At 37.5% G+C, this 23,134-nt stretch overlaps 2 long non-coding RNA genes across 2 annotated transcripts; both read left to right on the forward strand.

Annotated features, from left to right (window-relative positions):
- The first annotated feature begins 374 nt into the window (after positions 1–374).
- LOC123629993 lies at positions 375–9,219 on the forward strand. Its single transcript, XR_006732507.1, has 3 exons — positions 375–465; positions 608–634; positions 9,096–9,219. It is a non-coding gene; the product is annotated as an uncharacterized LOC123629993 (long non-coding RNA).
- A 1,695-nt stretch (positions 9,220–10,914) lies between these two features.
- Positions 10,915–21,569, forward strand: LOC123629991. The gene is made up of 6 exons (XR_006732505.1): positions 10,915–10,929; positions 11,030–11,120; positions 15,820–15,895; positions 16,831–17,026; positions 17,957–18,185; positions 21,491–21,569. It is a non-coding gene; the product is annotated as an uncharacterized LOC123629991 (long non-coding RNA).
- The last annotated feature ends 1,565 nt before the right edge of the window (positions 21,570–23,134 follow it).

The raw sequence follows: 23,134 nt of genomic DNA on the forward strand, positions 1-23,134 counted from the left end.
TCATGAATACTTTAGTGAAGTTACTTGATTTCTCATTCGTCTTTTACCATTTTCATCACTATACATAATGATAAATTTACATTTAGACAGACATCATTTTGGTTCAGGTACTGTGGTCATTGTCAATGTTTGGAGGTGTTACAATTGTTACAGTGCCATCAGACTTATGTAATTTTAATTTTCAGCACAGATTTATATGGCTCTTTCTTCCTAGAGACAAAAAGTTTGCCTAACTCTTTTGATTTTTTCTGTTCATTCAGATTTAGATCATGTGTGTTTTGACAAGTGTATCACAGAAGTGATCCTGTGGATCTTCTCTTTGCATCCTAACATGGGATCCACATCTGATTTGTCTTATTCCTGATGATGTTAGTATTGACCGCTAATGGTGGTATCTGCTGTGTTTGAGATTTGACTTGCTGAATGAGCCAAGCATAGTACCTGAAATAAATCTAACTCAGTCAGGTGTGTAATTCTTTTTACACTAACCTTACTTGCTTCAATTTCCTCATATTTTGGTGCAGATTTTATTTCTAAATTAGTGACATCCTTTGGTCTGTTGTTCTCTTTTTTTCTTTTGCTGTCTTTGTCTGGTTTTGATGTGAAGGTGATACTGGCTTTATAAAACTATTTGGTAAGTAATTGTCTTCTTCAATTTTTTAGGAGAGTTTGTATAACCCTGGTGTTAATTCCTTGAATGTTGGTTAAAATTCTCCAGTGAAACCCTCTAGGCCTAGAGACTTTGGGGAGAGGGAGCTGTTTTATTCCAAATGCCATTTGTTTCTTAAATAGTTACAGAGCTATTCAGGTTATCTATTTAATATTGGCTCAGTTTGGATAATTTGTGGTTCTTGAGAAATTGCTCCATTTGTTATACATAGTTAAGTTGATGAGCATGACATTTTTTGTAGCATTCATTAGTTATCATTTTAATGGCTGTAACATCTGCCTTTTTTGCTGCTCATGTCTGATATTAGTGATCTGTATCTTCTCTGTTTTTATCTTTCTCGGTCTTGTCAGATTTTTGTTGATTTTATTTATTTTTTTAAAGAACTAGCTACTTCTTTTCTTGATTTCTTTTTATTTTCCTGGTTTTTCATATAATTATTTTTCTTCTTATATTCACTATTTCCTCGTCATTCTTGTTTTCAGTTTCTCTTGCTCTTTTTTAGTTTCTTAAACTAGGACTATTGATTTGAACTTTTCCTTTTATAATAATGTAGGTACTTAGTGCAATAAATGTCATCTTCAGCACTGTTTAAGTGGCGTTCACATAATTTCATTAGTTATATTTTTATTTTCATCCAGTTTCATGTATTCTATATTCCTTTCAGCTTTCTTCTTAGACCCATGGCTTTCTTTGATGGGTACTATTTAATTCTCAACTGTTTGGAGAATTTCTGTTACCTTTCTCATTAATTTCCAGGTGTATTCAATTATTTTAAGTGAACGTACTTGTATGATTTCAATGGTTTTAAATTTCTTGAAGTTTATTTTGTGACTTAGAATATGGATTATTTTTGTGAATTCATCATGGATTATTGGAAAAAAAGTTTCATCTGCTATTATTGGGTGGACTGTTCTATGACTACCCACTTGTGGGGGCTGAGAGTGTTATTCACTTGTTCTACGCCTGTGCTGATCTTCTGTCTGTAGATTACTAGAGTGGGGTGGTGAAGCCCTCAGGTAAAATTGTGCATTTATCTGTTTCTCTTTTTAGTTCTGTCAGTTTGTACTTCATGTGTACAGAGGCCATATTGTGTACACATTTAAACAGCTCTTATGTCTTTCTTGTTTGTTGGCCTTTCCATTATTGTGTGATGTACCTCTTTATGTCTAGTAATTGTTTTTGCTCTGAAGTCTACTTTATCTCATGTTAACATAGCCATATTAGTTTTTAAAGAGAACTGAGGTTGCGTAGTTTATCACTTCCATCCTTTTACATTCGCTGTAACTATGCTGTTAAATTTGAAGTGCGTTCATTAACAGGCAGCATAAATTTTGTTGAATCATGCTCTTTCCCCCTCCACTTTGGTATTGTCTTTTAATTGACACATGCCCACTATTTGCATTCAAGGGAATTGTTATATGCTTAAGGGTCAGGTGTGTGCTACTTTTTGATTTGTTTTCTGTTTGTTAATTATCTTGCTCTTTCCTCTGCATCTCTTTCCTTACCCTCCTGTTGGATACTTCAGGAGTTTTAGGATTAGATATTGATTTTTTTTACAGTGTTTTTGATAATATATCTTTTATAATTTTCTTAGTGGTGACTTTAATTATTATTATACATGCACAACTTATCAGAGTCCACTGGTGTGGATGTTTTACCATTTGAAGTGAAATGTAGAAACCTTATTTCCATTTAGCTTCCTTCAGCTTTTTACTTTTTAAAATGGAATGGTGCTAAGTGACGCCCCTGTTGCACTGGATGCCACATCAAATATCATTCAAAAACGTATGGGAAGAAGCATATTTTATCCTCCCCTATTTTCCCATTCTGATGTTCTTCTTTTTGAGGTTCCAAGCATTCTTCTGATACCAGCTCCTTTCTGTTTAGAGAACTCATTCTATACATTGGTAAGAGGACGTTTGCTAAGCACAACTTGTCTTAGTTTCCTCCATCTGAGGATGCCTTCATTTGCCCTTCCTTTCTGAGTGTGAATTTTGCTGGATGCAGATTTAGTGGCTGATAGTTCTTTTCTTTCAGCAATTTAAAAATGTTAGGCCTCTTCCTCCCATCCTCCATGGTTTTGAATGAGAAATCTGTCATTTGAATCCATATCTCTCCATCAGTCTACATCATTTCTCTTGGGCATGCTTTGAAGAGTTTTTAATCTGTCTTCATTTTTCAGTTTTCAGAAGGTTTTAAAGGACATGTCTTGATCTGGACTTCTTTGGGTTTATCTTATGTAGAATTCACTTAGATACTTGAATCTGTAGGGTTTTGTCTGCCAAATTTGTGATATTTTCAGATATTACTTCATTGAATATTTTTTCAGTCCTACTGTCTCTTTCGACTTTCTTTTTTTCCCTGGGTCTCTGATGATAAAGATGCTGTCTGATGGGTCCCCGCGGCTGTCTTGTTTGTTCTGTTTTATATCTGTTTTTTCCTTTATTGTTCAAAATAGGGAAATTCTATTGATTTGCTTTGAAGTTCATTTATTCTATCTTCTCCCTTTTACTATTGAGTTTATCCCCCACATTTTAACTTAGTTATTATAGTTTTAAAATCTACAATTTCCATTTGGTTCCTTGTTTTTATTTTGTATGTCGGAGTATTATAGGGTTACAAAGGCTTTGATTACATAATTGCCTTTGCACTGTCCCAAAACAGTGCCCATTCACTAGGGAGTATGCACCATAGCAGCTATTTGTGGATTTACCTAATCCCTCTTCCCCATTCCTACCTGCTCAACACCCTATCAATGTTTCTTCCCATATGTGCACATTAGTGTTGATCATTTGGTACGAATTTAATGGTGAGTGCCTGTGGTGTTTTTCCATTCTTATGATATTTCACTTAAAAAAATGGACTCTAGCTCCATCCAATATAATAGAATAGGTAGTTAATCATTTTTAATTTTTTTATACGGCTGACTAGTACTCCACGGTACACATCTGCCACATTTTTTAAATCTGCTCATGTATTGATGGGCACTTGTATTGTTTTCATATTTTTGCAGTTGTGAACCATGCTGCTATGAACATTCGAGTGCAGATGTCTTTTTCATAGAATATCTTTTCCTTTGGGTAGATGCCCAATAGTGGGACTGCTGGATCAAATGATAGTTCTACTTTTAGTTCTCTGAGTTATCACTATGGTACTTTCCATAGAGGGTAGTGTCAGTTTCCAGTCCCAGCAGCAGTATATGAGTGTTCCTATCTCTTGGTATCCACACCAACATTTGTTGTTTTGGGACTTTTTGATAAAAGCCGTTCTCACTGGAGTTAAGTGATATCTCATAGTGGTTTTTATTTGCATGTCCCTGAGGATAAGAGATGGTCACCACTTTTTAAAGATGTGTGTTGGCCATTAGTCTGCCATTAGTCTTTTCTTTTGAAAAGTTTCTGTTCATGTCATTGACCACTTTGTATGGATTTGTTTGATGAGTTCCATATAGATTCTGGTTATCAGCCCTTTATTGGATGTGTAGCATGTGAATATTTTCTCCCATTCTCTAGATTGTCTGTTTGCTCTCATGGGAGTTTCCTTGGCTGTGCAGAACCTTGTTAATTTGATAAGGTCCCATTTGTTTGTTTTCACTGATGCCATGATTGCTTTTGGGGTCTTCTTTATTAATTCTTTGCCTAGGCTGATGTCTGTGAGAGTTTTTCCAACATTTTCTTCTAGAATTCTTAAGGTTTCATGCCTTGGGTGTAAGTCTGTAATCCATTGTGAATTGATTTTTGTGAGAGGCAAAAAGGGCAGTTCCTGTTTGAGTCTTCTGCATGTGGCTATCCAAATTTCCTAGTACCACTTATTGAATAGGTATTCTTTTCCCCACTGTGTGTATGTTTCTTGTTTATCAAAGAGCAGATAGCTCTATCTGGATGGTTTTGTATCTGGGTTTTTAGTCCTGTTCCACTGGTCTATGTCTCTGTTCTTGTGCAAGTACCATGCTGTTTTGGATACTCTAGCCTTGTAGGATAGCTTGAAGACTGCTAAATTGGTGCCTTCCATTTTTTTCTTTATGCTTAAGGTTGCTTTTTCTATACGGGGGTCTTCTCTTGTTTGATATAAAGTGTTCATTTATTTTTTTGAGATATGCAAAAAACGTTGTTGATATTGTAATAGAGATTGCATTGAATCTGTAGATCAGTTTGAGCAGTATGACCATGAGCATGGTGTGGCTTTCCATCTGTTTATGTCCTCTGCTATTTCCTCGCTCAGTGTTTTGTAGTTCTCCCTGTAGAGGTCTTTCACCAGCTTAGGTGAATATATTCCTGGGTATTTTATTTACCTTGTTGCCATTGTGAAAAGTATGGAGTCTTTGATTTGGATCTCTGTTTGACTGTTGTTTGCGTATATGAATGCTACCAATTTATGTACATTAATCTTGTAACCTGAGACTTTGCTGAACTTATCAATTGCAATAATCTCTTGGCTGAATCTTTGGGGTCTAGATAAAATATCATATTGTCAGCAAAGCACAGTAGTTTGACATCTTCTGCCCCCATTTGTATTGGCTTGCTTTCTTTCTCTTATCTAATTGCCCTGGCTAGGAACCCAAGCACTATGTTGAACAGAACTGGTCATAGAAGGCAATATTGTTTGGTTCCAGTTCTGAGCAGGAAATCTTTCAAATTTTCCTCATGCTGTATAATGTTGGCAGAGAGTTTGTCCTATACGGCTTTTATCATTTTGAGGTAAGTCCCATCTATGCTTATTTTGTTAAGCGTTCTTATCATAAAAGTGTTCCAAATTTTATCAAATGCTTTCTGTGCATCTACTGCGAGGATCATATGGTCTTAGCTTACACTTCTGTTTATGTGGTGAATTACATTTATAGATTTGTGTATGTTGAAACATCCCTGCATTTTTGGGATGAAGCCCTCTTAATCATGATAGATTATTTATTTGATGAGTAGCTGAATTAGATTTGCTAGGATTTTCTTGACATTTTTTGAATGTATATTCATAATGGATATTGGTCTGTAATTTTCTATTTTTGGCGAGTCCTTTCATGGCTTTGGGATCAGAGTGGTGTTGGCTTTGTAAACTGTGTTGGGGAGGAATCCTACCTTCTCAATATTGTGGAATAATTTCTGCTGTATAGGCACCAGTTCTTCTTCGTAGGTCTGATAAAATTAAGCTGTGAGGCCGTCTGGTCTGAGACTTTTATTTTTAGGAAAGTTTTTATTGCTGCTTCAATTTCAGTACTTGATATTGGTCTGTTCAGGAATTCTATTTCTTCCTGATTGAGCCTAGGGAAGCATTGTCATTCTAAGAATTTGTCCATTTCCTCCACACTTACAAGTTTACCTGCATAGACATTTTCATAGTATTCATACATGATATTATGTATTTCCATGGTATGAGTTGTAATTTCTCCTTTTTCATTCCTGACTGAGCTTATTAGCACCCTGACTTTTGTGCTTCTGGTTCTAGTGAGGATCTTGCCAATCTAGTCAGGATCATGCCAATTTTCTTTTCTTTTCAAAGAATGAACTTTCTGTTTCATAAATCTTTTGTATAGGTCTTTTATTATTGATTTCATTTAGTTCTGCTGTGATCCTTCTTATTTCTTTTCATCTGTTGGGTTTGGAATTGGTTTGCTCATCCTTTTCCAGTTCTTTGAGATGATTCATTAGATTGTTGGTTTGTGATCTTTCTGTATTTTAGAAAAAAGAATGTATGACTATAATTTTCCTCTCAGGATTGCAGTAGCTGTGTCCCACAGATTTTTGATAACTTGTGTCCCTGTTATCATTTAGGTCAAAGAATCTTTTGATTTCCATCTTAATTTCCTCCTTGACCTGAGTATCATTCAGAAGTATGTTGTTTTGTTTCCATGAATTTGTGTAGAGATGATTGTTTCTGTTGGAGCTGATTTCTAATTTTATTCCATTGTGGTCTGAGTGGATACATGGTATAATTTGCATTTTTTAAAAAAAATTGTTGAGACATGTTTTATTGCTTAGGATATAGTGAAGCTTAGAGAATGTCCCAGTAGCTGATGAGAAGAATGTATACTCAGCAGTTTTTGGGTAAAATGTTCTGTAAATGTCTGTTAGGATCATTTCTCATAGAGTTCACTTTAAGTCCATTGTTTCTTTGTTTATATTTTATTTGGAGGATTTGTTCTGTTCTGTGAAAGGGGTTTTGAAGACCCCAGTTATTATGGTGCTGCCATTTATCATTTTGCTTAGATGAAGTAGTATTTGCTTCATGAATATGAGTGCAGCTCTGTTGACCATGTAAATATTTAGAATTGTTATGTCTTCCTGTTGAATTGTTCCTTTTACCATTATATTATGACCATCTTTGTCTTTCATTACTTTTGTTGATTTGAAGACTAAGTTATTCGATATGAGAGCTGCTACACCAGCTTTCTTTTGGTTTTCCTTTCCATGGAATATTGTTTTCCATGTCTTCAGTTTGAGTCTGAATGAGTCTTTGTGAGTTAGATGTATTTCCTGAGGATAGATGTTACTTGGCATATGTATATGTATTCATTCACCTAATTTATGTCTCTTCAGTGGGCAGTTCAAGTCATTCATATTTATTGAAATATTTGATAAGTGGGTCAGATCTGTTCATCCTGTTGATTAGATTTCTGTTGCTCTGTTTTATCTCTGTGCCATTGTGGTATCTGGCCTTTAACCTTTAGCTTTTGGGTAATTTTACACTGATGAGTTCTATTGTGCTGATCCATGACTAATGCAGTTCTGAGTACTTCCTGCATGGCAGGTCTTGTCTTGAACAACTCCCTCAGAGATTGCTTATCTGAGAACAATTTTATTTCTCCGTCATATATGAAACTTAGTTCTCCAGGATACAAAATTCTAGTTGGGCCTTATTTCCTTTGAGAAGAGTGAGAATAGAGCCCCAGTTGTAAGGTGTCACTTGAGCAGTCTGCAGTTAGTGTGATGTGTTTCCCTGGGTAAGCTACTTACTGCTTTCCCCTTACAGCTCATAAGAGCACCTCTGTCATGTTTAATTTCTCCACTCTGATGACTATGTGTTGTGTTTTCCTCTTCATCATGGCTCCGCCAGGGGTTCTAGGAGGTTCTTGTACCTGGATATCTAGAATTCTAGCAAGGTCAAGGAAATTTTCCTCAATCATTCACTCAATTAAATTATCTAACTGTTGTGTATTTTCTTCTGCCGCCTCAGGAATGCCTATGATTCCTATGTTAGGCCTCTTATCATAGTTCCATATTTTTGTATGCTTTGTTTATTTCCCTTATTTCTCTGTTCTCTCTCTGTGACTGACTGATTTAATTGAAAGGTGGTATCATCAAGCTCTGGGATTCTTTCTTCTGCCTGACCTAACCTGTTCTTAAGGCTTCTTACTGTGTTTTGTAATTCCTTGAATGAATTTTTCATCTCCAGAAGTTCTGTTTGATTTTTCTTTAATACTTGAACTGCTTTAGTGAATTTTTCATTCATTTCCTGCACTTTGGTTTTTTTTGTGTGTTGTATTTCCATATTTTATTGAATTGCATTGAGGTTTCTTACAATCCATGTTCAAAATTATTCACCAGTCATTTCAGTGTTATGATTTTGGTTGGTATCCATTGCTAGAGTGCTGGTGAAGCCTTTCCTGGGTGTTCTTTAGCTTTTATTTTCCATACTTCTAGAGTTCTTTTGCTGATTCTTTCTCGTATGGAGCAATTTTTACCTCTTTGGAGGTAAAACCTTTCGATTTTCTTTTGTTTCCATAATGACATATACCAAGTTTAATATCTGAGCCCTGAGGTCATGCTTCTGTGTGAGAACTGACCACACCCTGTATGGTGAGTCAGTAAATGTAGTAAAAGGGCATGTAAACTGACCTCCCTATCCGTAGGTGTTGCTTGCTGGGAAGAACAAGCTTCAGTGTTGTTTTTGGTTCCTGTGACCTCGTCTAGTTACTCAGAAGAACTCTAGTGTCCCAGGTGGTGGGTGGGGCTCTGGAACTGGCAGGTGTGTCCTTATTTTACACTTCAGCAGGTCCAGGTAGGGGAGTGAGGCTGGGTGTGGCTTGGTTTCGTGAACCTGCACTAAAATTCCACAGAAGTTTTAGCAGGGGTCAAATTTCTGCTACCTGCCTTTGGGCAAAGCTGCCAGGGATGGGCTGAAGTAGGGCCTACTGAGTCAGAAAGCCTGTGTGTGGAGGCAGGGCTGTCTGAGACCCTGAATCAGGTAGTCTGGAACAAACTTCACTTCTTTCCACCCTCCCCTATTCTGTGGTTTCTTCCAAGCCTCTGCTGGCAGGCAGGACCTCAAGCCAGCCTTGTTGTACTATGACTGTGATGGGGACTGAGAGTTTCCCTGTCCAGGATCCCAGCCAGAGCTGGGAATGGGGCCCTTCTGGGGGAGGAGGGGTGCCCCCACATGTACACCATAGGTGTGAACCCAAACTGCACTCTCTCCCAATCTGCCCCTGCAGGCATCCACAGCTCATGAGAATTATTCACAAATATCCCCTCTTGCCCCTGGGTTTTGTGATTGGGACCTGAGTGTACTGGATCTGACATGTGGGCCCATCCTCTGGGTCCTGGAGATCAATCCCTGAACATAGCAGGGAGAAGCATACTGTTCCCAAGTCCCTCCTGGGATGCTCAAGCTGGATCAATGTCCCTCCACTTTGGGCTGTGTCCCACTCTGCTGAAGTCACCAGCAACAGTACCAGGGATGGCCAGCAGGCAGTGCACTCACAGTCCAAGCACCTCTTTTTTCTGCTACAGGACCTCCAGAGAAAAGGTATGAGCTCCATTCCCTGTGGGAGCCTCTGTGTGGTGGCTCAATTTTTTCTCTCAGTAGCCATGGGAGGGGGAGGGGAAGGGAAGAAAAAGAGTCTAGGTGGAGGAAAGTCCACTCTCTCGTCTTCTTCAAACCTCTCTCTGGGAGGCAGTCCACCCAGAATGACGGGTGTGTGGAATCACTCTCATCATCCAGGACCCACTGCACTCATGTGGCTCCTGCAGTCTGGGCCAGAGTTGAGAAATGTCTGTGTTGGGATGAGGAAGATGGAACCAGAATGTTTGGGGCACCCTGGTGAAGACAAAGGCAGCAGGTGTGTCAAAAAGCAATGTGGAATCTCCCATCTTGCTTGGGTCTGTGCGGCATGAGATGCACTAAGCGGTGCTGGGAGTCTAGTGCCCTTTTTGAAAGCAGCTCTCCACTCACTGGGAGCAGCGTTGTCTGGGCTTGCATTAACAGAATGTCTCTCCAGCACCTCAAGAGCCCAGGAAGAGTCTGAGATACAAGGGAGGGGTATGGTACTGGATCCAGGTACCCTTCCGCCTGGACTCCTAGCCTCTCTGGGCTTAATTCCCTGCCGGTGCCTTTCTCCTTCTAGTCTTGCTCTTCCTCTTCCCCTGGAGTCTCCTGTGGGTTCAGGAACCCTTCCTTAAGCCCCCTTTCTGATCTACATTTGTCTGTCTGTTTTTTCTCTTTCATCTAAAACTTCTCCTTCTATAGAGATGCTCTGGCTGGTGGTGCCTTCGGTCCACCATCTTACCCCCCATAACCATTTGGTTGTTTCTCATAACTTCTTTTCCTTTCCTGAAATTTTTAAGGTTTTCATTTGTTTCCAGACAATTCCTAATTGCTTATTGGCATGACCTCACTCAGTCTCATTGTAGCTGGGGCAGTGTAGAGGTTCAGGTGCCTGCTGGGCCCTGCTGACAAAAGAAGTATGGGAAATGGAAGTGCAGATTAGCCTGGACTCTACTATCTTGTCAGTGTGTTGATTCTGGCTTGCAGTGGTGGCTCAGCTTCCTACTTGTCTCCAGTGACTCCAGGGTAGGGAAGGTGACACTAGCCTTGCCTCTCAGTGTGTGGGACTTTTTATTATTGAGTTGAGGTGGAGGCTCAGCTTCCTGCTGAACTCCAATGCCATCAGGGCTGCAAAGATGACATTAGCTCTGCCTCACACTGTCTTGGTAAGTCTTTTTCATCCTGGGTGGGTGTGGGGGCTCAGGTTGCCTCTGGACCCCATTGATACTACATTGTCAAGGGAACTGTAAAATTATTTCTTTTTGTCAGGCAGGGGATGGAGAACAGCTTCCTACTTTGTCTGTTGCTACTACTCCAAAGTGAAAATCATAATGCCTACTTTTGCCAGATGGGAAATAGAAGATGAGCTCCTTCGTTGGTGCCAGTAATACCAGCAGGCAAGAACATCAAAGCATGGCTGCTTCTGTTCAGTGGATACGAAGTCGATAATCTGCTCCCCAATGGACTCCACTGAAACCCTCCTTGTATTTCATTGGAGTTGGGTGGGTATTGCCAGCAAGGTTTTCTGCTGTTAGGCCATTCTTTTCCAATCCTTTGGTTGGGAGAGCAGGCTTCTTGTTTTGTTTTGTCTGTGCCTATTAGTGGTCCTGATTGGAGGCTTCCGCAGCACTCTCTCCAGAGCATATGCGAAGAAAATGAAGACCCAAGGAACTCATCATTGTGTTATTCCCCAGTAAGTGCACCTTCTTTTCACCTTTCAGATTCTTCCTATGCTTGCTTGTTGTGTTATATCCAGGGTCCAGGGTTTTAGTTGGAACAGGGCAGACATGGTAATGCTGAGGCTTCTCCAACTTGGCTAGAACCAGATTTTAATTGTCTTAAAGTTAGAATTTGTGTGTGTGTGTGTGTGTGTATTTTATTCCTTTTTAAATCCTTGAATCTTCTGGTGATTAGGTTGGAGAGAATTAGCATGCCACCTGGGGGAAAAAACTGTCATTTCCACAAGTAAAACAATAGTCCTCCCATGTGACAACTTCATTTGATTATCCTAACAAATAATGAACTGGACGCACAGATATAATGAGTGTTAATAGGGTCTCATTTGTGATTATCAACATAGTAAAACTGTTTCACAGCCTATTAAAGTCCTACTATTCTTCTATAAGTAAATGGGAGTCTGTGGATAGAATTATGCTATATAATATAATGGCTTTAAAACTGAATCATGGTCAAAGGTTAACCCAACAAGTTTGGGGGAAAGATCTCAGGAACTAACTCCATCACTGTGGAGATGAGCACAATTTTCCAAATACGTTGATGCCTTTGAGAGAACCTGATGTCCCATGGCCCCAGTTCACTGAGTTCCCGGAGTGCCACCGACCAGACACGAATGGCCTAGTTCTAAAACTCATGAGGTCCTGCGTTAAAGATGTATAAAGACTAGTGTACTAGTTTTCTGTTGTTGCATAACAAACTACCACAAATTTAGGGGCTTAAAACAACACTCATTTATTAACAAAGAGCTCCCAGTTTGGGTGGATTCTCTGCTCAGGGTATCAGAAGACTGAAATCAAAGTGTTATCCAGGTGGGTTTTTTGTCTGCAGGCTCTATGGAGAAGTCTGCATCCAAGCTCATTCAGGTTGCTAGAATTCAGTTCCTCACAGTTTTAGGGATGGGGTCTATTTCTTTGCTGGATGTTAGCCAAGGTCCAATCATGGCATCTTATAACTATCTGCACTCCATCTCATGGGTTTTCTTCTGTCTTCAAGCAAGCAGTGATGTGTCAGGTCTTCTTGTGCTTCAAATCTTTTTGACTTTCTCTTCTGTACCAGCCAGAGCAAGGTTTGTGTTTAGAATTCCTCCTCCCACAGCAAACCTTCATGAATCTTTTATCGACAGAGTCTACATTCAGGTCCTTCTGGGAACTCTCAGAGGGACCTTCGTGGTGAGACGTTCTAGTCAGTCACCACATGGTGTTCACATCTTGATCTTTTTCCTCTTCTTGGGTCCAGCAGTGTCCTCCTGCTTGTGCACACTCACAGGTCCCATAATCCTCCTCAGGTCACCACCACTTTCACCTGGTAAGGCTGAAAATTCCACCAGTGCCAAAGCAGGAGATTCTTTGAGGTGCTCCATGATGAGGGATGGGATGGGGAGAGATGGTCATCTTCTCATCTTTTGTTTACGTGCTTTAAAGTAATGTTAATATTTCAAAGCTTTTAGTGGTGCAGTGTTTTCTTTTGCTTTTTTACATATGATTCTTTGTCCCTTCCTCCATGGGTCTCAGGCATCAACCAACAGCCCTGGGCTAGGTGAAGAATCTAATGATCCACCACCAGCATCTCATCCAGACAAGATTTCTGCTAGGGTATCTAAGCTTTGGTGTCACTTTGACACATGACCAGTAACTTCATGAAGGCATTCAGTGTTGCCCCCACATTCTAACATGTTCTCTAGTCTGGTGATGCTCCCATGGTATTTTTTTTAAATATTTCACAGCTTTTCTTCCTGCAAACCTCCAAAACCTCCAGTGCTCACTCTTTGGTCGAGGTCCTTCTTCCTACTGAGACTGAGAAAACAGAAACAATCAGAAGGGATCTTCCATATTTCCTCCACACCTGTCCACCTGCATGCTGTGTGTGTCTATGCCCTTGCCTTCTCTCCTGATGCCATAGGCATGCTCACTGCCCATGCTCCTTTCACACCAAACCCTCCCCCTTGCACTAGAATCTATCTACCATCTTCTACACATGCATATACCTCTAGACATTGACCAATGCCCCCTCACGAACTGAGAATTTCTCCTCACTATTATTTTGTAATTTTTGCTTATTGAATATAAATATATAATACCTATTTTTTTACCATATATTCTCCTCAAGCCACTCTATTTCTCTTTTCCAATTTGTATCAATATTTACAGTTTTCAATTCTTCTCCTCCAATTCTATATAGAACTCATACAAGCCATCTTCCCCTTCTACCAACTTTGTCATGGTCAGTCATCATTGGCCTCTTCCTAGATCCAAAGTTTAATTCTTAGCCTTCATCTTAATTTAATATTGGAGTAATCATTGGCCTTGTTCATCCCCACTCTTGTCTAGTTCTAAATCTGTCTTCATTTGGCTTCTAGAACACCACATTCTCTCATTTACCCTCCTACCTCAGGAACCATTCCTTTGCAGACTCCTTTGATAGTTGGTTTTTATTCTGCTTTGTTTTTCTTTTCTAAACTTATTTCAGAGGGAAGTTTATATAGTCTGATGACTTTAAATAACATCACTGTGCTGATGGCTCATGAGTTTATATATCCAGCCTGGACCCACACTCCTGATCTACAGTCTGGGATGTCCAGTTGCCTGTGGGGTCACTTAGCCTTTGTACCTGGGAGTCATTTGGAATCACTATTCTCCCATTCTTCTGCTTTGCAATCTTCTCCTTCTCCAGTCTTTCTGTTTTTCAGTTAATGGCAACCACATCATACCAGTAGCTTAGGAAAGTGTTCTTGCTGTCATCCTTGCTGTCTCTCTTTCACTTAAACCCATATGTCATATATCCACCAGTGCTGGGGCCCTAAATTATCCTTTTATCTGGTATCTGTGAGGCCTCACTGCCTCTCCACCACTGCTCTCACCCAAATAGCATCATCTTTTGCTGTAGTTTTTATTGTCCTTTTCTATCTCAGATGGCCTCTGCTGCCTTAGTCCTTGCCCATCCACATTTTATTCTCAGAAACCAGAAGAGGGTCTTGCCTTCAAGACAGTGCAAGCCACCCCTCAGTTCAAACACCTAAGATGGTTTCAGGTGACACAGCAAAGCCCAGATTCTTCCCCAGGGCTAACAGATCCCTCCTGCCACTCCCAGTGCTCCTCTCTGACCTCATCCCTGTCTTACCTGCCTTGTTGGTTTTGCTGTTATGCTTTTCCCTGAACATGCCAGCGTCTTGCCTCAGTTCCCCTCTATCTGCTGTTCACTCTGTCGTCAGGGTTTTGTAGACATGGCCCAGGCTTGGCTTCCTCTTTGCTGGAGATACAATATGACAATGGTGTCAGAACTTCTCTGACCTCCCTATGAAAACAAAAATCCTACTGCTCTCCTCCATACTTTGCAGAGTTTATTCTCCTCCATGCTTTATTTAGAAATATATTTTGAAATAATTTTAGATTTAAGGAAGAATTCCAGAGACTGCACAGAATTTCCACATGTCCTTTTCTTAACTTCCCCTAAGGTTTACATATTATTTAACTATAATACATTTAACAAAACTAAAAAAAAATAAATAACATTGCTATGATACTATTAAATATATTGTATAATTCATTAGAATTTTACCATTTTCCCATTCCTATTTTTGTCTGTTCCAGGATCCAGTACTAGCTACTGTGTTGTGTTTAGTCATTATGATTCTGTAGTCTTCCCAAATCTTGACAGTTTCTCACTTTTTCCTTGTTTTTCATGACCTTGACACTTTTTATGAATAAAGATTATATATTTATAGAATTCCCCTAGTTTATGCTTCTCTGTATAGTTTGGGGGTATGGATTTGTGGGGAGAATAACACAAAGGTGAAGCAACCTTTTCCTCACATCATACGGGGGCAAGATATCACTGCTGACATTAACCATGATCACCTGGTTAAGGTGGAGTCTGCCACGTTTCTCCAATGTGAACTTACTATCTTTCCCTTTCCACACTGTGTATGTTATAATTGCATCAGACTAACCACAGCAGGTAGTAAATATGTGGTTAAATATATATTGAGGTTTTACAAATCTCTTGTTTTCAGGTTTCACCCAATAATATCGATCCGACTTTGGATCTTGCCTGCAGTGACTACTGCTGTGGTGTTCTAATAGTGATTTTCTATTTCCCCATGTTTTCTACATAAATTATTGGAAACTCTTCCATAGGAAAGATGATTCCTCTCTCCCATTTATTTATTCATCATATTATTTTTATTAGTATGACTCATGTATATTTATATTTCACTCTGAATTATAACCCCCCAATATAACACTATTTCTTGTTGTTGCTCAGATAGTGCTAGCTTTGGCAATTGGTAGCTTGTTCAGGTAAGCTCCATGCCTCTTTGACGTGCCCTCTTGTTTTGTTCTTGGACACATTTTTAAATTTGTTTTTGGCACCACAGGATGCTCCAGGATCATCTGGTATTTTCATTGGCCTGGTCCTAGAATCAATCATTTCTCCAAAGACCTGATTCCTTATAGTTGAAAATGTTATTTAGAATCCAAGAAATAAAAACAACTAATAAAATGAAAGATGAAAAAATAGAAACGAAGATTTATTTTCATTGCTTCTTGGCAGTCAGAACTAGAAAATCTGTGTGTGTATGAACCCATGGTTATATTTATATCTCTATGTAATCTGTATATTCATCTCTTTATATACTGATATCTCCTAACTTCATCCAGCACCACAGGATTTTTGCACTTTCAATGTGGTGAAGTTGAACACTATAAGTGAGAGATTGAAGAAAGCACAAGAAAGGTATTGTAGAAAAATTCAAACAAGTCAATATATTTTTACAGGTTAGTTAATTGTGAAATGCACTTACTTTATTTCACTGCACATTATATTTTTGATGTGTACATTGTGTGTGTTTCCTCTGTTTCCATTACAGCAATTGGATTTGTAGATTTCTAAAAGGAAGGTTGCCTCTGTTGCTCCCTTTAGCTTTTTTAGTTTCTGTCATCATTATAACTAAATGGATCTTTAAGAAGGCTGATACTCCTTAAAGAATCATTTGATTATTTAGGCCTGTTAGCATAAAAGAAGACTATTAGGAAAAGAAAAAGATTGTGATTTAGAAATTGTACCATATTCTTGAAGTGTATTTCTGTTAAATTGTTCAAATTTTAAAATTTTAAATTACACCTATTTTTCTTTGGACTATCAGATCACATAAGTAGTAATTGAGGAATGATTCAATTCTTTATAAGCCAGATGAAATTATCAATTTAGTTGACAATTGATGTTAAATGTTTTAAACCTCAGCTTCTTTTGTCACATATTTAAAATTGCTCTCTGAGGTTGGGTGTAGTGGCTCATGCCTCCCAGGGTGGTTGAGGTGGGAGGATCACTTGAGGCCAAGAGTTTGATACCAGCCTGGGCATCATAATGAGACCTGATCTCTACAAAAAGTAATAAAATGTGCCAGGCATGGTGGTGCACACCTGCAGTCCCAGCTACTCAGGAGGTAGAGGCAGGAGGATAGGTTGAGCTCAGGAATTTGAGGCTGCAGTGAACTATGATTGGGCCACTGCACTCCAATCTGGGTGACAGGAGACATTGTCTCGAAAATTTAAGATAAAATAAAATAAAATAAAATAAAATGGCTGTCTGATTGAAAAGTGAAGGAAACAAATATGCAAGAATTGTTCAGGTTGTCACTGCTAAAAATGTATCCTTTTAATTTGATTCAGGCACAAGCAGCATCTGAAGAATACAGAGAACTTCACTTAGAAGTCAGATGGAACTCAGAATGAAAGATCTTGAATCTGAAGTCTCCAACAGGAAAACTTCTTGAGAAGTCTTTCATTATATTGAATTGGGAAAATACAAGCACCTCTATCAATTAGAATTGGAAGCTAGAAAATACTTGTCAAACAAAATTAAAAAGTAAGTCAAAGTATGGAATAGAAAATAAATTTAGTTCATTAATTTGCCTTGAAAACATGCTTTTTAGTGAGACAGGTTTATGACATTAGTGGGACGTGAAAGCTAAGTACATACTATAATTTTAATGGTAGTCCTGAACAGTTTACATCTCTCCATATTTTTTGTTTTATTATGACTTTCTTTCCCCTTAATATTCTCATGTCATTAACCTGACCTAATAGGCTTTCAGCTAAATATTTTTGAAGTCTTATAATTTAGACCATGATGCCGTTATAAAATTGCTTGTTACCAGTCCCTAAATGGAAATATTAATGAGTTTAACTACTTTTTGAAAGATTACAAAGTAAACCAAAAGAGTCAATTACTGCAACTACTCTTGGTTGTTTCTGGCACTCAGTACATTAACTTCTTTATACTGCCTTACTAAATACAATAATATCTACCTTTTCTTAGTGATAAGCATTTTACTGTATGTATCTAAGAAATACAATGTTGTGTTTTGATCTACTTACACATAGTGAATGGCAATTATAGTCAAGCAAATAACATATTTCCAATAGGTTAGTAATGTTTCACTTACTAACCCTTTAAATACAAGTATTTCTAATGACACCCTCAAGAATCTTATAGACTCATTCCAGAAGGCAGCAAGTGTTACCTGTTAAGCCTCACATTATTGTCAGAGATTTCTCTCTACTCCTTACTTTATTTGAATTACTATTTTTAGACATTACTCTAGGAATGCTTATACTTCTTTAGAACAATTGCAAAACTATAACTGCACAGAGTAGGCATGCTGTGACACATTTTCCGAGTTAAAACACTATTTAGTGGGAAATTCCATTTACTCTCAAGGTCACTTTTTAAAAAATATAATCATTGAGGAATCATTTCGGAAAAAAATGAACTACTAAGCCTTGTCTTTTGCAGTCTACACAGAACTACTGAGAGACTAGCAGCATTCAGTAGCAATCTTTTTGTGGAGACAGGAGACCAGAACTTTCTTTACCACTCCTGGACAGTCCTATAGTCACGTCCTGGTGGCAATCTTAATAATGGTTTAGGTCTTCACAGAGAATTTACTTCAAAAGAATACTCAACGTTCTCTCTTTCCTGCCCATGGACTTCACATACCAGCATGAAGAACAACTTGAGTGAGGTTAGTTATATTATCTTCTTTCCTTTGGGTTTCCAATTTCTGATATAATACTTGTTTTTATTTGGTGAAATACTGAGTTGTTTAAAGGACCTATGCATGCTAAGCAAAGGTTATAATTCTCTGTGTTAATAAAGAGAGGAAAGGGAAATTTTTCCATTTTCTTAAAGTCCCTGCAGCTCCCATTTTCAAGAGTTACCTATGTAGTAATATTAATGCTATTCAATATATGTAATGAAAATGACACTTTTTAAATTTCTTCAAAAGCTGCATTTAAGTTAAATTTTAGAGATTGAATCTTATTGCGTAATAACAGAAAGTATATTGAGAGGTGCTTTGGCTTCCTTCTAATTGATTTTAGTTTGACTGTGGTTGTGATTCATAACACATTTAAGGTTTTCCTCTACCACATCAAATTTTCCGCCCTTAATCATAAGGGAATGATTGGCATCCAAACACTTAACCACATCTGGATGTTTATTATTTATAACAATCCAAGATAAATAAGTTTTATGAATTAAATAAACCTGTAGAACTACAAAGATTAACTTCTTTTTTTAAATTAAAAGATTTTTCTTTTTCTTACACATAAGTAGTAATACATCTTTAATTCCCATGGAAATTACAGTATTTTTATCTCAATTCTGTAAAATGTGCCTGTTGATGGGCAATTGCACAGCACTTTTTAAATAGTGAAATCAAGCAAACATCTGAATTTTTAAAATGGCATTCACTTCTGTCTCTCTGTGTTGGTATTATTTGAATGATTGTGACTATGATTGCAAAGACCATCAAGAGTCTTTAAACACCAATGATGACCAAACAGAATCAATTATATTCTTCCTACCCAGAACTCCATGGAATGCCAAACATGGTGCCCATGTCCCCTGAAGATGTAAGAAGAGCATCCCAATCCAAAATTTGATTTCACGAAAGAATCTATTTCTGGAAAATCTCAAAATGAATCCAACAATGAAAAGCTATGGTAATTGTAGAGCTGTTTAGGAAAAAAAAAATAGTTCAAGTATACTTGACCCAGTTTAAGATATTTGTCCAATGTTTCACCATTTTTGACTAGGGGGAGAATTTTAAAGGCTCAGCACGGTAGTGCATACGGCAGTGCATACGGCAGTGCCAGCTACTTGGGAGGCTTAGGCAGGAGGATAGAGGGACAATATCTTTTATATAAAAGATTTAAATAAGAAACTTCTAGATGAGAACATTTACAATATAGTTTGAAATGTTTTCACACATTTCATAAACAAGTAGATAATTGCATCTACAAGTAGTCAGATGTTTCAAAAACTTGGTACTAATTTCTGAAAATAAATCAAAGTAACAATTAAAGAACTACATATTTTTTGCCTTATTCTAATTCTAGAAAATCATGAATCAAAGAAACTAGGTTTGAAAACTGGCTGTAATGCATATTTATCCTTTTTTCAAGCAAATTGTATAAACTCTTTGTGTTCATATGAAAAAACGTTAGTCATAATACAGACAGCAAAATATTTTTACTTAATCTCTGTCACAATATTCACATGACATTATGATAGTGCCACTTTCCTCATGTGTGTATTTAAGATTTTGAGCTAAAAAGTTAGCAGCATAAAGAGTATTTTAAAAGTTTAATTTTCTAGAAGTGGACTATAGCAACTTAATTTTAAGGAAAAATCCATCAAAGTGAGAAGAACTCATCATACTTTTATATAAAAGGCAGGATTTTTCTGAGAATTACAAAGTAACACATTCATGTGAAAATGTTACTTGAATTCTCCACCCTTTGTACTAATAAGAGAAAATGTCACCCTTTTGAAATGATGTATATTCAATAGACCAATATTAACTGTGCTTTTTATTAGATTAATGTAAGTAGCATCACACATATATATTCTCTATTGTCTGCATGTAAATAAATAGGAATTTTATTTTATTTCTATGAGTATTTTTCTATTTAAGCACTTCTCAAGTGAAGTTTAGTCTTGACAATAGTCTCATGAAAATATATCTGATTTACCTAAATATTATAAATAGTATTTGACTTATTTGAGATGCGGCAGGAATATTATGAAGAAATAACTATAGAATTGGAAGAAGGTATCTTGTCAAATTTTATGAATTAAATTGAGATTAACAAAATGATTTGTGAGATCAACTGTAAAAAACAAGTGGCTTTCCTCTCCATTGTTTGGTTAATAGATACTACATTAAATATTTCCTGATCCACACATGTAATTAAAGATGTGAAAACACTAGCATTCATACTGAAGAGTATACTTGTGCCTCGTGATTGCATCATCATGTTTCATAGCTTTTTACAAATCTCATGAAGTGTATGTAACTTTTTTTTTCTGGCTCTACACTTTATTTACTCCTGCCATCCCCATGAATCTGTCAGTGTGTCAGCCAGCACACTGGAACTATTCTCAGAAAACCAATGCATCATCAACTTTCTACCTTTAGGTTAGCAACTTCAGGCCAAAAGACCCCAGATTCACTAGCAACATTTAGCCAAGCACTTGCAGTTCACATGCAGTCACCTGACGGGTGACATTGTAAATGAGTCATTCACTATATCATTGGTGTACTTTTGCCCTCAGAAAAAGTTCCATATTTCTTAGCATGGGAGAAAGCACCCATATTAATGTGGTTCTTGTTAGTTTATTCAGCCTTATCTCTTACCACGTACCTACTCTGCCCCTTTGCCGTAGCATCTCACTAAACTCCACTACTTAGAATTCTACAGCATTCCTCCTCACGTCCAGCACTTTGCATTTGCTGCTGCCCTCTATCTGGCACACATTTTCCTCGTCTCTCAGCTATCAGCTTCCATATCACTGCATCACAAAGTTTATAGTGTTGGAGAGAAGACTTAGTCATATGGCCCTTCTGTGTGTTCCAATTGTGCCTTCTTTTAAACTTGTTATAGTCTCTATGACTCTGCATGGAAATTGCCTATTTGTCTGTTTTCTTTTTCATAGTATACTATATGATTATTGAGGTCAATGATGTGGCTGTATCATCCTTACCTTGTATACCAGTGCTTGTCATAGTACCTTAGCACATGGTTGTTGAGTAAGTGAATGAAGACTCAGGAAAGCAGAAGCTCTGATACCTAACCACAATGACAATTAATTCAATGTGCAACTACAGGCAAATTATATTTAATAATAATTTTATATTACATTTGTGCATACATATTTTTTTGCTATTAACACGCTGATAAACTTCTTGACTGTTTTTTACTCACCTTCACTTAGTTCCAATGAAATCTGTTAGGTAAAGAATACTCTGTCTTTCCTTTCCAGGTGCTGCTGGATACTCTCCTGTGGAAGAGCTTCCTCTCTAGATTCACTGATGAGTCAAATCTAAATGAAGACATTCTTTAGAAAGCATCATGGAAATATGTGCCAATTTTTTAAAAAAATGTATACAATGTGAAAGACTTTTAAGTAGATCTTGCAAATGAAAGCCAGTTTTACATCCTTGGACTGCCAAAATGTCAGCTGTTTATAATTTTAATTTTAAGCACTGATTTATATGACTCTTTCTTCTTGGAGAAATAAAATTTGCCTAAGGCTTTTCACTTTTTCTGATCATTCATTCCTTCATTTGTTTATTTCTGATTAACTTTTGGAAACAGTCTTAAAGTTAGAAAGAAGTTTCAAGTTCCAAATGCTTACACAGAACATATCTAGGCTCAATCAGAAAGAAATAGGATTCCTGACCAGACCAATATCAAGCACAGAAATTGAAGCAGCAATTAAAAGTCTTCCACCAACAACAAAACAAAATGTCCCAGACCAGATGGATTCAACCTGAATTTTACCAAAGTTACAAAGAAGAACTCATGCCTATACTGCAGAAATTATTCAACAACATCGAGAAGGATGATATCCTCCCCACCTCGTTCTGTGAAGCCAATATCACCTTGATGCCGAAGCCAGGAAAAGATGTAGCAAAAAAAAAGAAAACTACAGATGAAAATCTCTTGTGAATATAGATGCAAAAATCCTCCACAAAATTTTAGCAAACCAAATCCAAGAGCATTTAAAAAGTAATTCACCATGACCAGGGGGTGGGGTCCCTTTATCCCAGGGATGCAGGGATGGTTCAACATATGCAAATCTATAAATGTAATTTACCACATGAATAAAGCAAGAATAAAGACTATCTGATTCTCTCAATAGATGCAGAAAAAACATTTGATAAAATACAGTGCACTTTTATGATAAAAACCCTTAACAAAATAGGCATAGATGGAACATTCTTTAAAATTATTAAGGCCATATATGATAAACCCACAGCCAATATCATACTGAATGGGGAAAAATTGAAAGCATTCCCACTTAGCACTGGAACCAGACAAGTTTGCCCACTATCTCCACTTCTATTCAACATAGTGCTGGAAGTGCTTGCCATAGCAATCAGACAAGAGAAGGCAATTAAGCGTGTCTGAATAGGGGCAGAAGAAGTTGAACTCTCATTCTTTGCTGATGATATGCTATTATACCTAGAAAATCTCAAAGATTCAAACAAGAGACCCCTGGAATTGATATATAAATTCAGTGAAGTCTCAGGATACAAACTAAATGCCTACAAATCAATGGTGTTCATATATGCCAATAGCAGTCAAGCCAAAAATCAAATAAAAAATGTAACACCTTTCACAATAGCATCAAAGAAAATTAAATATTTAGAAATATATATAACAAGGGATGTGAGAGATATGTATAGGGTGAACCTATGAAACACTGAGAAAGTGTAGAGGATGTGCACAGATGGAAATCCCTACCGTGTTAATGGATTGGTGGAATCAATATTGTTAAAATGTCCATTCTACCTAAAGTGATCTATAGAATTAATGTAATCCATATCAAAATTCCACCATCATTCTTTACACATTTAGGAAAAATAATTCTACACTGCTTCTGGAACCAGAGAAGACCTTG

The sequence above is a fragment of the Lemur catta genome, unplaced genomic scaffold (genome assembly GCF_020740605.2).
Source record: "Lemur catta isolate mLemCat1 unplaced genomic scaffold, mLemCat1.pri scaffold_66_ctg1, whole genome shotgun sequence".
Lineage (NCBI taxonomy): Eukaryota > Metazoa > Chordata > Mammalia > Primates > Lemuridae > Lemur > Lemur catta.